Source organism: Benincasa hispida, chromosome 2 (assembly GCF_009727055.1).
Source record: "Benincasa hispida cultivar B227 chromosome 2, ASM972705v1, whole genome shotgun sequence".
In the NCBI taxonomy this organism is placed as follows: domain Eukaryota; kingdom Viridiplantae; phylum Streptophyta; class Magnoliopsida; order Cucurbitales; family Cucurbitaceae; genus Benincasa; species Benincasa hispida.
In genome coordinates this window covers 59,245,406-59,260,518 of record NC_052350.1, presented here as the reverse complement: position 1 = coordinate 59,260,518, position 15,113 = coordinate 59,245,406, and positions in this window count along the sequence as shown.

Sequence of the window (15,113 nt, the reverse complement as noted above, 5' to 3'; positions counted from 1 at the left end):
TCAGACCATTGCTTATGAGAGCTAAGCTTCCTACATTTGTATGAGATCATACTATTTTGCATGTTTTGCATCACTTATACATATTAGGTCAGTAGTTTATCATACGTACTCTCCGTTACAATTAGCTTATGACCATGAGCCAAATATTTCCCATCTGAGCATTTTTGGATGTGCGATATTTATTCCAATTGCTCCAATACAACGTACTAAGATGAGCCCTCAAAGAAGGTTAAGAATATATGTTGGATATGATTCTCCATCAATTATTAAATATCTTGAACCCTTGACTGGTGATGTACTTACTGCACGATTTACTGATTGTCATTTTAATGAGACAAATTTTCCAACATTAGGGGGAGGAATTAAGAAGTTGGAAAAAGATTTACATGGAATGCATCGCAAAGAAAGTAACTAAGTCACATATATTAGTTGCAAATATTCCATTGAAAATTGATATCCCAACACAATAAAATGTTACTAATGAATTTAGGACTAATGTTCAAAAACCCAATAACCCAACCAACCCGGCCTACCCAACCCAAACTGTAAGGGTTAGGTTGGGTTAAAAAATTGAATTTCGGGTCGGGTCTCAGGTTACTCCAGTTGCCCGACCCAAATATATATATATTAAGAAAATAAAACAAACAAACCTCGACTCCCTCCCCTCGCCTCGTCGCCCCTAAAGCCAAACCCTCGTCCCTCGATTCCCTCCCCTCGTCTGATGCTCCTCGATTCCCTCCCCTCGTCTGATGCTCCATTTGCAAGACGCAAATCGTGCCTCCGACTTCCGGTTTTTTGGACACTCGAAGACACAAATCGTGCCTCACGTCTGACGCTTAAACTCCGATCTCACGCTTCTGGCTATACATCTCCGCCCTCACACTTTCGACCTCACGTTGATCTGTCGTCCTTCAAAATTAAAAAAAAAAAAAAAAAAAAAAAAAACCGGTGACCCAACCCGAAATTTTTGGCTTGGGTTGGGTTGGGTTGACCCTTCAAAAATGAACCGATAAGGTTCTTTATTAGCCTGCCCGAATTTTTGGTTTTGGGTTGGTCCGCAAAATTCTTCCAACCCGGACTATGTACACCCTTATTTAGGACACTCCAAAAGCGAGGTAGACCAGTGAGTTTCAAAGATAAAAATCCTCGAAAAAGAAAAATAATTAATAACAAAAAAGACTTGGTTGATAATATAAATAACCATGAAGAAATCCTTGACATGACTAGTAAAGAAGGTAAAATACCTAATGATAATAATGAGATTTCAATAAATTATATCATGAGAGGAAAAAGATGGAACCAAATTAATGTGGTTATTGACAATATTTTTGTATATAAGGTTGCTCTTGATATTATATCTGAAAATGAGGATTTTGAACCAAAATTAGTTGAAGAATGTCGACATAAAAAAAATTGTTGGCTTTTTTGGCCCTTAATCTCAAATTAATTAATTAATTAAAATTTTGATGATAACAAATCTAGTTTTGTTTACTGATAATTTTATTATTTTGAATAGTCCATAGCATAAAGCTCGGAACAACGATGACACATCTTGAATCACCTAAATCGAAGTTTGGATGAAAAAGATATATAAAAAGAAACGTAATGGAAAAATATCCAAGACCGTGACATAGCGAATTAATCATTAAATTAGACCAATTAGAGATTGCCACTTAAATTTATACGGGTGAGTGACACGTGGGCTTTAAATTTGCAATGGGTAGATTTTAGTTTTTATTGAAAGAAAAGAGAATTAAAAGAAATTGATTTTATGAAAAAAAAATGATTTTGTTAAATAAAAAAATGAATTTAATATTATTTTATGTTGGTGTCTAACCGCTAGTTTTTTTAGAAATGGTGGGCTCTTGTTTTTTGTTGGGTTTTAAAAGAAATGATTTTAAAAGATATATATTATTATATTAGTTTTTATTTGTGTTTAATGGCTAGTTAATTTTAAATCTTTACCATTCAATTTAATTTTTTGAACAATCCAATAACCCAAATTAAAATCCACTTTTTGCCCTACTTCCCTCTCTTTTTATACTTCATCTTCTCCAAATTTATATCAACTTTTCACATTTTATAATTCTCAAAATTAGCAAAAAAAAAAAAAAAATCACCATTGTTTCTCTCCCTACAAGCTTCCAATTTTCTTTATTTTCATCTAATTCTTGAGAGGAAGTTCTATTATATTGTGAAAAATAAAGTGTATGAGCTCAAATTTGTATACACACTCTATTTAGAGAGTTTATTGTATGTATTTAAATATTGAAAAACATTGTAATGGTTGAATCCTAACATGTGGAAAGGATCGGGTTTTCTATTGAATCCATAAAAGGAGCAAGGTAGAGATTCGACTCTCATCTGTGGAAAGAGTCAAAGAAGATTTTTCTAATCGAAGTTCTAAGAGGCACTTGGGAAAGTGGATGTAGGTTATGTTTGACCACCACTATAAAAATCACTGTGTTTCTTCTCTAACCCTTTCCTAGTTATTTTTGCACTTAATTTTAATTACTTGCTCTTATTGGTTGATATTGATTGAATAGATTATCATTTTTTTTTTATCAATATTGTTATTTAGTATCAATTAGGGTTTTGTTAATTTAATTTAAATGAAAATAATGAGGTCACAAGATATAAAACAAGACTAATTGCACAAGGTTTTTCACAAAGATCTGGTATTGATTATGAGGAGGCATATTATTTAGTGATGGATGCAACTAAGATTTTTAATTAGTCTGACACTGTGTATGAGAGTCTGGACATGCATTTTATGGATGTAGCCACAATATATTTATATAGATTTCTTGATAATGACATTTATAAGAGAATTCTAGGAGGATTTAAGATACCTGAAACATATAAACTAAGTTCTTGGGAATTGTAGTCAATAAAGTTACAAATATCACTATATAGATTGAAACAATCAAGATGAATGTGGTATCGTCAGAGTGGATGTTTGTTGAAAGAAGGATATTAAAACAATTTAATATATCCCTGTGTTTTTATAAAGAAATCATAGTCTAGATTTACTATTATAATTATATATGTTGATTACAAACATAATTGGAACTTCTCAAGAACTTTCAAAGGTAATAAAATATCTTAATCAAAAATTTGAGATAAAAGATCTAGGAAAAATAAAATTTTGCATTGGTTTGCAAATTGAGCATTTAGTAGATGAGATATTTGTTTACCAGTCAACTTATACAGAAAAAATTTTGAAAATGTTTTATATGGATAAGTACATCCATTAAATATTCCAATAGAAGTTCGTTCACTAGACATAAAAAAGATATATTTCGACATCAAGATGATAATGAAGAACTTATTGGCTCTGAAGTACCATATCTTAGTGTAATTTATGCCCTTATGTATCTTGCTAATAATACAAGACCAAATATTACATTTTTAGTAAATTTATTAGTTAGATATAGTCCTTATTCAAAAAAAAAAAAAAAACATTAGAATAGGGTTAAACATAAAGATCATTTACAACCAAATAATTATTTTCTTAGGACCATATTAATATACCTAGTAAAATATTGAAATACATGTATGAGATCACCTATCGTAGGAATTTTCATGTTAACAAATAACGACAAAGTTGAATTCTTCAAATTTATGAAAATGTCAAAAAGAAAATTATGGATATTATTTTTTATTTTTTTATTTTTTTAAATTTTTAAATAAACGTAGTTTTTGTTAGATCTCCCTCTATAACTTTCCATATCCTTTATTGATAAAGATTCTTTAACAGTGATATTTGTAGTAACATAATACTATCCACTGTTTTGTGGAAAGACGACTCTCATTTAATATATATATTTATGGAAAGTAATTGAAGTTTGGTGAGCAAATGTCATAAGCTAATGGTGATGGTTTTTTTTTTCCTATTTATGGTAGGATAGTGATGGGTTTTCAAATGATTTGAAATCGAATAGTTGATGAAAAGTTTCACTTACCCTTCAACATGTTATCAACGGTAAATTTATAATTTGAAAGAAGAGATAATTTGTAAAATGATTAGAATAGTATTCATCGTTATGGTATCTGTCATAGAAACTACGATACTTAAGTTAGTTTCCAAGAGTTAAAAGCAAGATCTTTAGAAAAAAGACTAGATTAAGGTTACATAAGAAAATCCACTGTGGTTGCTAGGGTCAGCCTTTGTCTTGACCTCTGAAGTTAGGTAAGGCTTGTGGGGCGAATGACTCACTTGTCTCCAATTGTGGACCTAAAAAAGGGCATGTCCCAGAAGAGGGACACGAGGCATACGTTTAAGGTTGGAATGGCCTGATCCCCTCATCCACACTCTATTGTGCCTCTCCTGAGTCTATTTTCTGTTTGTTGTCTTAGATTTGTTTAAGATGAAATGACTATTTAAAACAAGTTAAATCCCAGGATGATTTTAATAAATTTTAAGTTAAAATTTATATAATATTATTTTTTAACATCCTGATAATCAATTTAAACTTTTTGGTTTAATGATAATTTGATATCCATTCGAATATATATATTTTATTGTGTTATTAAATTGTACTCTTGAAAGTTTGTAGAAGTAATTGGTTGAGTAGACTCACAAGTAGTAGAAAATTTAGGAAGTTCTATTCTTGAAGATTGAAATTGTACGACTTCTAAAATCTTAATTGATACAAGTGCTGATTAAAACTATATTTGAGAAGGTCTAAGACCTACCAAATTCCTTGAGAAAGCATCTAAAAATTTATATGGTGTAAATGGTCAAAGATTAAATATTTGTCATAAACTTTCAAACGTACATCAATGTCGTACTAAAAAAAAGAAAGAAAGAAAATCTTTCATATTGGTCAAAGATTTGGATGAAGAAATAATTCTCAGAAGTCCATTCCTATCTCAACTCTATCCATTCTCAGTAAATGAGATCGGAATAACCTAAAAAAATTTAAATCAAAATATTACTTTTAAACTTATAAATCCTATATCTACTAAAACAATACACTCTATCCAAAACTCTTCAATTTTAAAACTATTAATTTCATTAAAACACACACACCAAATCTAATTTTTAAAAGAAGAAATAAACTATAGATTCAAAATCCATAGATTCAAAATCAAATTAATCAATTTAAAGAAATATATATATATATATATATATATATATTAACAGAAAAAAATAAATAAAAAATTGTGCTTATCCAATTAAAAATTTGAAAAATACTAAAAATATATCCAAGAAACAGGAAATTGAAGCAATTGAACTGAAAAAAGAGATCAAAGTTTACCTCAGCAATTTTGACCTTTAAAACAAAGTTGAAGAATGTGACGAATTTCTTGCTTTCTAAATTATAATCTTCTATAGATAGAATTGTTATTCATGCAATTAAAAAAAAAATTGCAGCTTATGAAAAAAGGGTAAATCAAATAATCTTTATTATTTAAGTTGACGTGTAAATCTCAACAAAAACAATCTCACATAAATCTGCATGTATTAATTAATAGTGAATTTATAATTGAGGAAACATGTCACCTACAAATATATCTACTGTCTTAGTTTGTAAAAGATTTTTGGTTATAGCAAGAGTTTTAGAAAGAGCAATGATTAGTGCATCTAATCCTTATATTCTCTATTTATTAACCACACAAAAATGTAATTACAAAAAAAATCTTTTAAAAAACCAAAATACCATATGACACAATTTTATTGGACAATACTTGAGATGCATAGGTGCATTCAAGGGAGCACCCAAATTTTTCTCTTTTAGAAATGAGAATTGACTTCCTCCTTGTAGAGTCATTATGATATGTACATATATCAAATATAGTGGACCTTTTCCTTCTCAATCTCACCTAGTCTGTAGTTGCTAATTAATATTGAATTTACAATTGAGGAAACACGTGGCCTAAAAAAAAAAAAAAAAAAAATTGGGGCATTGATATAGTACTAGCCACATTGTCTGTAATACCTTAATTGTTAAGAGAGTTTTGGTTATAGCCATAGTTTTAGAAATGAGAATTGAGTTCCTAGTAGACCTTTTCCTTCACCTCTAAAGATTTTGGTCATAGAATAGGATATTCTATGCTTTTTCTTTCTCGAATTGGTTTCTAGTGTCAGTCAATCAAGATTTGTCATCAAGAAAGAGACATTTGATCATTCTTCAATCTTTGATATTAAGTTGTTGAATTGCACCTTATACCCTTGAGTCAAATTGGCCACCCTCCACTTTATTCCCAATTGAGCTGGCCTCATGTAATTCAAAGGCCATTCTTGTATATGAGATAATAATTACTATTTCAAAATTCCATAAATAAAATCTCACTCTCAAACTTGTTGACGAAACCCTCGGGAAGGATAAAGAAAGCTGAACTTTGGTCCTTGCAAACATGCTAATGTCTCTTCATTAGACATTTCAAAATAAAAATTGATTTAATAATAATCCCAATAATAGAGTAATTAAAAGATTTATAAAGGAAAAGAAATTCGAAGTCAATCATGGGAAACCCATCTTAATTTTTCCTTTACTTGAAAAGGACTGATAATGATATATAATTAAAATTTGGTAAGACTATTTATCTCAATGCATCATGTATGACGACTTATATATTATAATTGTTGATAAGATAATGTCACATAAAATAATTTTTATTAAAAAAATACTAAAGTGTTAAGAATAGAATTTTATTATAAATATCATAAAAGTATATGTCCAATACTTAGTGTCCTAAAAGCGATGTGTGATTTTTCATATTGTCCATATGCCTAGTAATAATTCATGTAAGTTCATATCCTACTTGTTACTTTGTATATAAATAGTGGCATTTGGTGGATCTTAAAAGAATGCACATTAATGAGAAATCTACTTCAAAATTCCATTAATTTTCATATTATACAATTTTATAATTTTAGTTATTTTATTTTATATTATATTATATTTATTTATTTATTATTTTATAAATATATTATTATATTATATTTTCTCCATATCCGTGTTACTGTAGTGCTCCTCAATTTCACAACATGTTATCAACACGAGTTCATGTTGCTTCCATCGTTGAAGGTAGGTCCTAAAGAAACATTGATCATTTTCATATGTTGGGTGTTTAAAAATGAGTAAAGAAGATCTATGTTTGGCAGACAGTGCAACTACACATATAATACTTACAAATAAAAAATACTTTTACAAATTGACAATATTGAAAGTAAAAGTAAATATAATATCAAGTTCTACAAACTTGATCGAAGATTTTGAAAAGCAAATATTATTTTGCCTAAAGGAACAAAATTTATAATTGACAATGCATTGTTCTCTAGTCAATCAAAGAGAAATTTTCTAAGTTTTAAAGATATACGTTGCAATGGTTATCATATTGAGACTGATAGTAATAATAATGTAGAATATTTACAGATTATCTGTACTGTCTCAAATGAAAAACGTATATTGGAAAATTTGTTGCTTTATCTTATGGATTGTATTATACTTATATACGAGTAATTAAAACATATGCAATAATGAACCTAAAGTTCATGAATTCAGACATATTTACAATTTGGCATGACCGATTGGGTCATTCAAGATTCATAATGATGAGAAGAATTATTGAGAATTCAAATGGACACCCATTGAAGAACCAAAGATTATTCAATCTAATGAATTATCATATGATGCTTGCTCTCAAGGAAAATTAATAACTAAACCAATATCACTAGCTAAAGTGGGGACTGAATCACCTGCATTTTTAGAACGAATTCATGGTGATAAATGTGGACCTACTAACCCATTAAGTGGACTGCCCATTTAGATATTTTCTAGTATTAATAGATGCATCCAGTAGATGGTGACATGTGTGCTTATTATCAAGTCGAAATCTTGCATATGTGTGATTACTTGCTCAAATAATTAAGTTAAGAGTACAATTTTTTTATTATACAATCAAGACCATTTGTCTCAATAATGCTAGTGAATTTACATCCCAAGCTTTTAATAATTATTGTATGTCAATTGGGATAAATGTTGCACATCCTGTAGCTCATGTTCATACACAAAATGGTTTAGCAGAATTATTCATAAAACGTTTGCAATTAATTGCAAGACCATTACTTATGAGAGCTAAGCTTCATTCATCTGTATTAGAACATGCTATTTTGAATGTAGCGTAACTTGTACGGATCAAGCTAGTAGCTTATCATAAGTATTCGTCATTACTATTAGCTTATGGTCATGAGCAAAATATTTTCCATCTGAAATTTTTTTAGTGTGCAGTATATATTCCAATTGCCCCACCACAACGCACTAAGATTGGTTCTCAAAGGAGGTTAGGAATATAGTTGGATATGATTCCCCTCAATTATTAAATATCTTGAACCCCTGACGAGTGATGTATTTACTGCATGATTTATTGATTGTCATTTTAACGAGACAAATTTTTTAACATTAGGGAAGGAATTAAGAAATTGAAAAAAGAAATTACATGCAATGCATTGTTATTGTCTCATTTAGATTCTTGTACAGATCAATGTGAACTTGAAGTTCAGAAAATAATTCATTTGCAAAATATAACAAATCAATTATCAGATGCATTTATAGATGCAAAGAAAGTAACTAAATCACATATACCAGCTGCAAATGTTCCATAAAAAAAATAATATCCCAACACAATAACTTGTCGCTAATGAGTCTGGAACACACTAAAACCGTGGTAGACTAGTGGGTTCCACAGATAAAAGTCCTAGAAAACGAAAAATAATTAATAGTAAAAAAGACTTGGTTGGAGATGTAAATACCCATGAAGAAATCCTCGACATGACTAGTGAGGAAAGTGAAATACTTAAAGATAATAATGAGATTTCAATAAACTATGTCATGACAGGAAAATGATGGAATCGAACTAATGTAGTTATTGACAACATTTTTGTATATAATGTTGCTCTTGATATTATATTTGAAAATGAGGATCCTGAACCAAAATCTGTTGAAAAATGTCAACATAGAAAAGATGGCTTTAGTGGAAAGAAGAAATTGAGGCAGAATTAAACTCACTTTCAAAACGGTAGATTTTTGGATCAGTAGTCCGAACACAAAAAAATGTCAAACTCATGGGATAAGAATAGGTATTTATAAGAAAAAGAAATGGAAATAATGAGGTCACAAGATACAAAGCAAGACTAGTTGCACAAGGTTTTTCATAAAGACGTAGTATTGATTATCAAAATTGTTATCTGATGAAAATATTGAGAAACTTTATGGAAATTGATAGAAATTGTCAAAATTGTTATAGTTAGTTAATGAAACTTTAATTGTGGCTAAAATAAATTATAATTGATCATTTTTAATCATCATTTCTATGATGAAAGATGAAATTTAGATGCAAATTATAAAATATCTATGCGAGAGTAGAAATTAAAAAAAAAATGAAAAAAATAACAAAATAATTTCAAAAGAAAGAAGAAAACTTTTCAACTAGATAGAACTTGAGAGAAAATGAAAGAAATAGTAGAGAACTCACATCCACTCAAGTTTGAAATGAAATGATGTTCAGTGAAAAATGTTTGGATGGAGTTAAAAATAAATATAGGTTATTTTTTTCAATTTTGATTTCTTGAACATGAAAGCTTTGGATGGTTAAAAAAAATAAAACTCACATCAATTCAATTTTGAGGTGAAATGATATAAAAATTCAATAAAAAAAGTTTCAAATGAAGTTAAAAATAAATATATAGTTTCTTGAAAATTTAAAAAAATATATATGGTAAGAGAGAAAATTCCATTGAACTAGCATAGCTAATAGTTAAAAAGAAAAAAAAAAAAAAACTCAAAATTTCTACGAAAAATTCAAGAAATTTGGGGAAAATCAAATTTCTTGCCCCTCCCCCGGCAATATTTCGAGCCTCAAAATCTCAAAATTTCGACTAAAACTTTCTACTATGATGGTAATTTTAATTTTCAAAGTCTAAAAAACAAGTCTGAAATTTAAAGAAAAAACATGAAACAAAAAAATTAGGTCATGTTTGATAATCATTTCGTTTGTGATTTTTGAAAATTAAGTCTATTTCCTCTCAGTTCTTATCATGATTTGTATCTTTCTTATATACAAGAGTTGAATTCTTAGCTATATTCAAAATTTTAAAAACTATCCTTTTTTAGTTTTCAAATTTTTTTCTTTATTTTTGAAAAAAAAATAGATAATAAAGCTTAAAAAATTTGAGGTGAAATGAGTGTTTATAGACTATATTTTAAAAAATTAAAAATAAATGATTTTCTGTTTTATGAAAACAAAGAAAACAGTTATAAAACATTAATGTTTTTTTGAAAAAAAACCAAAAACAAAAAAACAAAAACCAAAAACATTAAAACAAAAAACTGAAATATTTACAAAACCAATTCACTTATATTAAAATGGAATACATTAGGCACATTCCAAAAATCATTTGATTTTTAGTTTTTGAAAATTTATTTTTGATTTTCAGTTTTTAAAAACCAAAAAGCATATCTGTTTGGTTACAATTTTTGGTTTTCTATTTTTATAAACAAAAAACCAAAAACATATTTGTATTGTGAATTTGAAAAGTACAACAGCACACAACGAGAATACGGATATGGAGAAAATATAATACAATATAATAATATAGAATAAAACAAATAAATAATAAAAAGTAAATAAAATAACAAAAAACAGATTTCTCTACTTTCTTCCAACTTTTTGGATTGATCCCCAATATATATTTGTTTTTTGAAATCCACCAAATGCCATTATTTATAGGCAATTTGGCAAGTAGGAGGTGGATTATATGGATATTACTAGTATGTAATCTAGAGACACATGGGGTAATAGATAAGTGACATATGGCCAATAGACACTAATTATGAGCATCTACATTACACCTAAGTTAACATATTTATAATACTCCTCTTTAGATGCTCATTATGTATGAAATATGTCTCATTAAAACCTTACTAGGAAAAAATCCACTAGGAAAAAAAATCATTGTGAAGAAAAAATAGTACAAATTTCATATAATCTGATACTCTTAAAAAGTATATTTAATCCCCCCATGGAAATATCACTTGAGATCTTTGAGTTGCCGCATTCCAATATTGTGCACCTGTTTTTCAAAGATTGCGGTAGGTAATGCCTTTGTAAGTAAGTCTGTTAGGTTATCTTTCAACAAATTTTTTGTACAGTGATGTCGTCATTTTCTTCAAGATCATGAGTGTAGAAAACTTTCGATGAAATATGTTTTGTTCTATCACTTTTAATATATTATCCTTTGATTTGGGATATGCATACTGTGTTGTCTTCATATAACATCGTTGGAAGATTTTTACTAGAAACAAACCACATGTTCCACGAACATGCTGAATCATTGATCTTAGCCATATACATTCTCGACTAGTCTCGTGAATTATAAGAATTTCAGCATAATTTGAGGAAGTAGCTGTTATGGTTTGTCTCGCCGATCGTCATGATATAGTAGTTCCTTCACATGTGAACAGATAACCTGTTTGAGATGTAGCTTTGTGTGAATCAGATAAATATCGAGAATCTACATAACCAACTAGATCAAAAATTTGATTTATTTGAATAAAACAAACCCATGTAGATCGTTCCTCGGAGATAACGGAGTATATGCTTAATTTTATTCTAATGTCTTTTTGTTGGAGAAAAACTATATCTTGCTAATAAATTTACTGAAAATGCAATATCTAGTCTTGTATTATTAACAAGATATATAAGTGCACCAATTGCACTAAGATATAGTACATCAGGACTAAAAAGTTCTTCATTATCATCTCGAGGTCGAAATATATCTTTCTTCACATCTAGTAAACGAACTTCCATTGGAATGTTCAATGAATGTGCTTTTTCCATATAAAATCTTTTCAAAACTATTCCAGTATAAGTTGACCAATGAACAAATATCTCATCTGCTAAATGCTCAATTTGCAAGCCAAGAAAAAATTTTGTTTTTCCGAGATCTTTCATCTCTAGTTCTTTCTTAAATTATTCTATAGCCTTTGAAAGCTTTTTAGGAGTCCAATTATATTTAAGTCGTCAACATATATAATTATATTAGCAAATTCTGACTGTGATTTCTTTATAAAAACACATTGACATATAGGATTGTTTTGATATTCTTCGTTCAACAAATATCTACTCAGGCAATTGTACCACATTCGTCCTGATTGTTTCAATCCATGTAGCAATCTCTGTAACTTTATTGAATACAATTCCCGAGAATTTGGTTTATATGTTTTAGGCACCTTAAATCCTTTTGGGATTCTCATATAAATATCATTATCAAGAGATCCATATAAATATGTTGTGTCTACATTCATAAGATGCATATCTAGACTTTTATACACAGTCAGACCAATTAAATATCTTAGTATAGTTGCATCCACCACCGGAGAATACATCTCTTTATAATCAATACCAGATCTTTGTGAAAAACCTTGTGCAACTAATCTTGCTTTATATCTTTTATGACCTCATTATTTCATTTCTTTTCCTCACAAATACCTATTTGTATCTTACAGGTTTGACACCTTCTGGTGTTTAGACTACTGGTCCAAACATTTTGAAAGTGAGTTTAATTTTACTTCGATTGTTTCTTTCCACTGAAGTCAATCTTTTATATGTTGACATTCTTCAATAGATTTCGGTTCAAAATCCTCATTTTCAGATATAATATCAAGATCAACATTATACGCAAGAATTTTGTCAATAACTATATGAGTTCAATTCTATCTTTTTTTGTCATGACATAATTTATTAAAATTTCATTATTATCTTTTTGTATTCCACCTTCTTCATTAGCCATGTCATGAATTTCTTCATGAGTATTTGCATCCTCAACCAAGTCTTTTTTACTATTAATTATTTTTCTTTTTCAAGGATTTTTATCTTTGGAACCCACTGGTCTACCAACCTTCTGGCGTGTTCTAGACTCATTAGTGACAACTTATTGTGTTGGAATATCAAATTTTTATGGAATGTTTGTAGCTGGTATATGTGACTTAGTTACTTTCTTTGTATCTATAAATGCATTTGATAACTTATTTGCAAGTTTATATTGATCTATATGAGGATCTAAATGAGATAATAACAATGCATTCCATGTAATTTCATTTTCCAACTTCTTAATTCCTTCACTAGAAGAAATTCGGACGACATTAAAGGGCTTTAATGTTGGTTGACAACCGACATTAAAGATAGTGTTGTTAAAGCCCTTTTAATGTCGATTGCCTTTAATGTTTGTTTTAAACCGACATTAAAGGGCTTCAATAACACCAATAACACAGCCTTCAATGTCGGTTGCAACCGACATTGAAGGTCTTTAATGTCAGTTACAACCAACATTAAAGGTCTTTAGTGATTAAAGCCTGTCGGTTGCAACCGACATTAAAGCCTATTTTTTTTTAATTCTTAACCGACATTGAAGCCCGAATCCATCCGTTTTTTTTAAAAAAATTCCATTGTCGAATCCATTTTTTTGGTCAAATAAGTTAAAAACGACATTATATGTCTCATGTTGGGTCAGGAAATGTCCGTCGTTGTTTTATACTAAAAAGTATAAAAAAATTTGCATGGCGAGCCCCTCAATATTTATCTTCCACATACGAATTTATCCACAAACAAGAATCAATATTTCCAATCCATTACATATACTCATCAATATTTGTCTTCCGTATGAATTTATCCACCAAAATTTGCAAAACAATACCAGAACCAGACTTTCATAGAATATAGCTTACACCAAAGTTATCATTTCTCTCATTCACAAATATCAATTAGTACTAATTCCATGAATATTTAACACCGAATACCCCATGAATACAAAAAATATATTACACTTAAATCTTCCAATAATAAACAGATCATGTCTTCCACCTATAAATTTATCCACAAACAAGAATCACAATACCAAAATCAGACTTTCATAGAATACTTACACCAAGCCATCATTTCTCTCATTCACAAATATCAATTAGTACTAATTCCATTCACAAAGATCATGGTTAGATAAATTTACATTCATTCTAAGCTAGCATTTACATTCTATTGAGACAAAAAACAAGAATTACATCCTTACACAAATCGGCCAATAAAACTTGCCCATTGGGTCCAAATTACATCGATCTCTCCTTGCGTATATGCAGCTTTTGTATTGAACTACAAAAAGGAAAAAAAAGATAAATTCAACATAAGTTTACGTCCATTTATTAAATTAAAGCTACTACTATATAAAAAAATAAATAATTTACGTACGAGGCTAGTAATAGGAGTAGTAGGATTATGCACTATTTCGTGTATATATTTTTGCACATAGTACCCGCATCCTACAGAATCTAATTGACGAGGGCACTGCATATAAAGAAGTTGAAAACAATTGTTAACTTGTTATAAAGAAGTCAAATGAACATAAATTGTTAAAAAATGAATGCAAATTTATCTTTACAGGTTTCCATTTTGGAGAAGACCCTTACCTCCCATTCTTCACTCAATCATTCATTGACGAACGAATTTCCAATCGATCTACCTATATAGAATATTGTTGGTAATGGAAATTACACCAAAAGACGAGCGGTTCACCCTCTAAATGGAAAGTATGAAACCTTTTGAGTTCAACCGTTGTCTTGAAAGTTCGAAACTTCCTTAGATGCAACATTAGTATAACAATGCTTTGGACTCAGAGTCCACAATTGAACGACCATCTGCACAATGATGAAATAGTTAACAAAACTAAATAAACTACTATGCACAGAATTAAAAGTTTAGAAAAACATACCGCTACAACAATCAAAAAGTTTGTCTTTTAAATGGTATTGAACTTCTTTTCCAAGAACATACTTATAGAAAAAATTGTTTCAAACACAAACTTCTATATAACTCTTGCATCTAACTTTGCTCAAGATCCCAAACCGCGTTGTATCCCATGTTCATTTATAAATCCGGATAGTCAAAACCGTGGCCAGACTTGTCCTTATCTGGTGCCAACTCAGACATTGTAGTTGGGGCCACGTGCGTATACTTTATTCTTTCTATGTTGCTGGTACGGAAATCATATTCTATCATCCTCGCTGTTACTTGTTGAAGGTTTCCATGTCGAATCTGCCCACAAAAAAATATATATA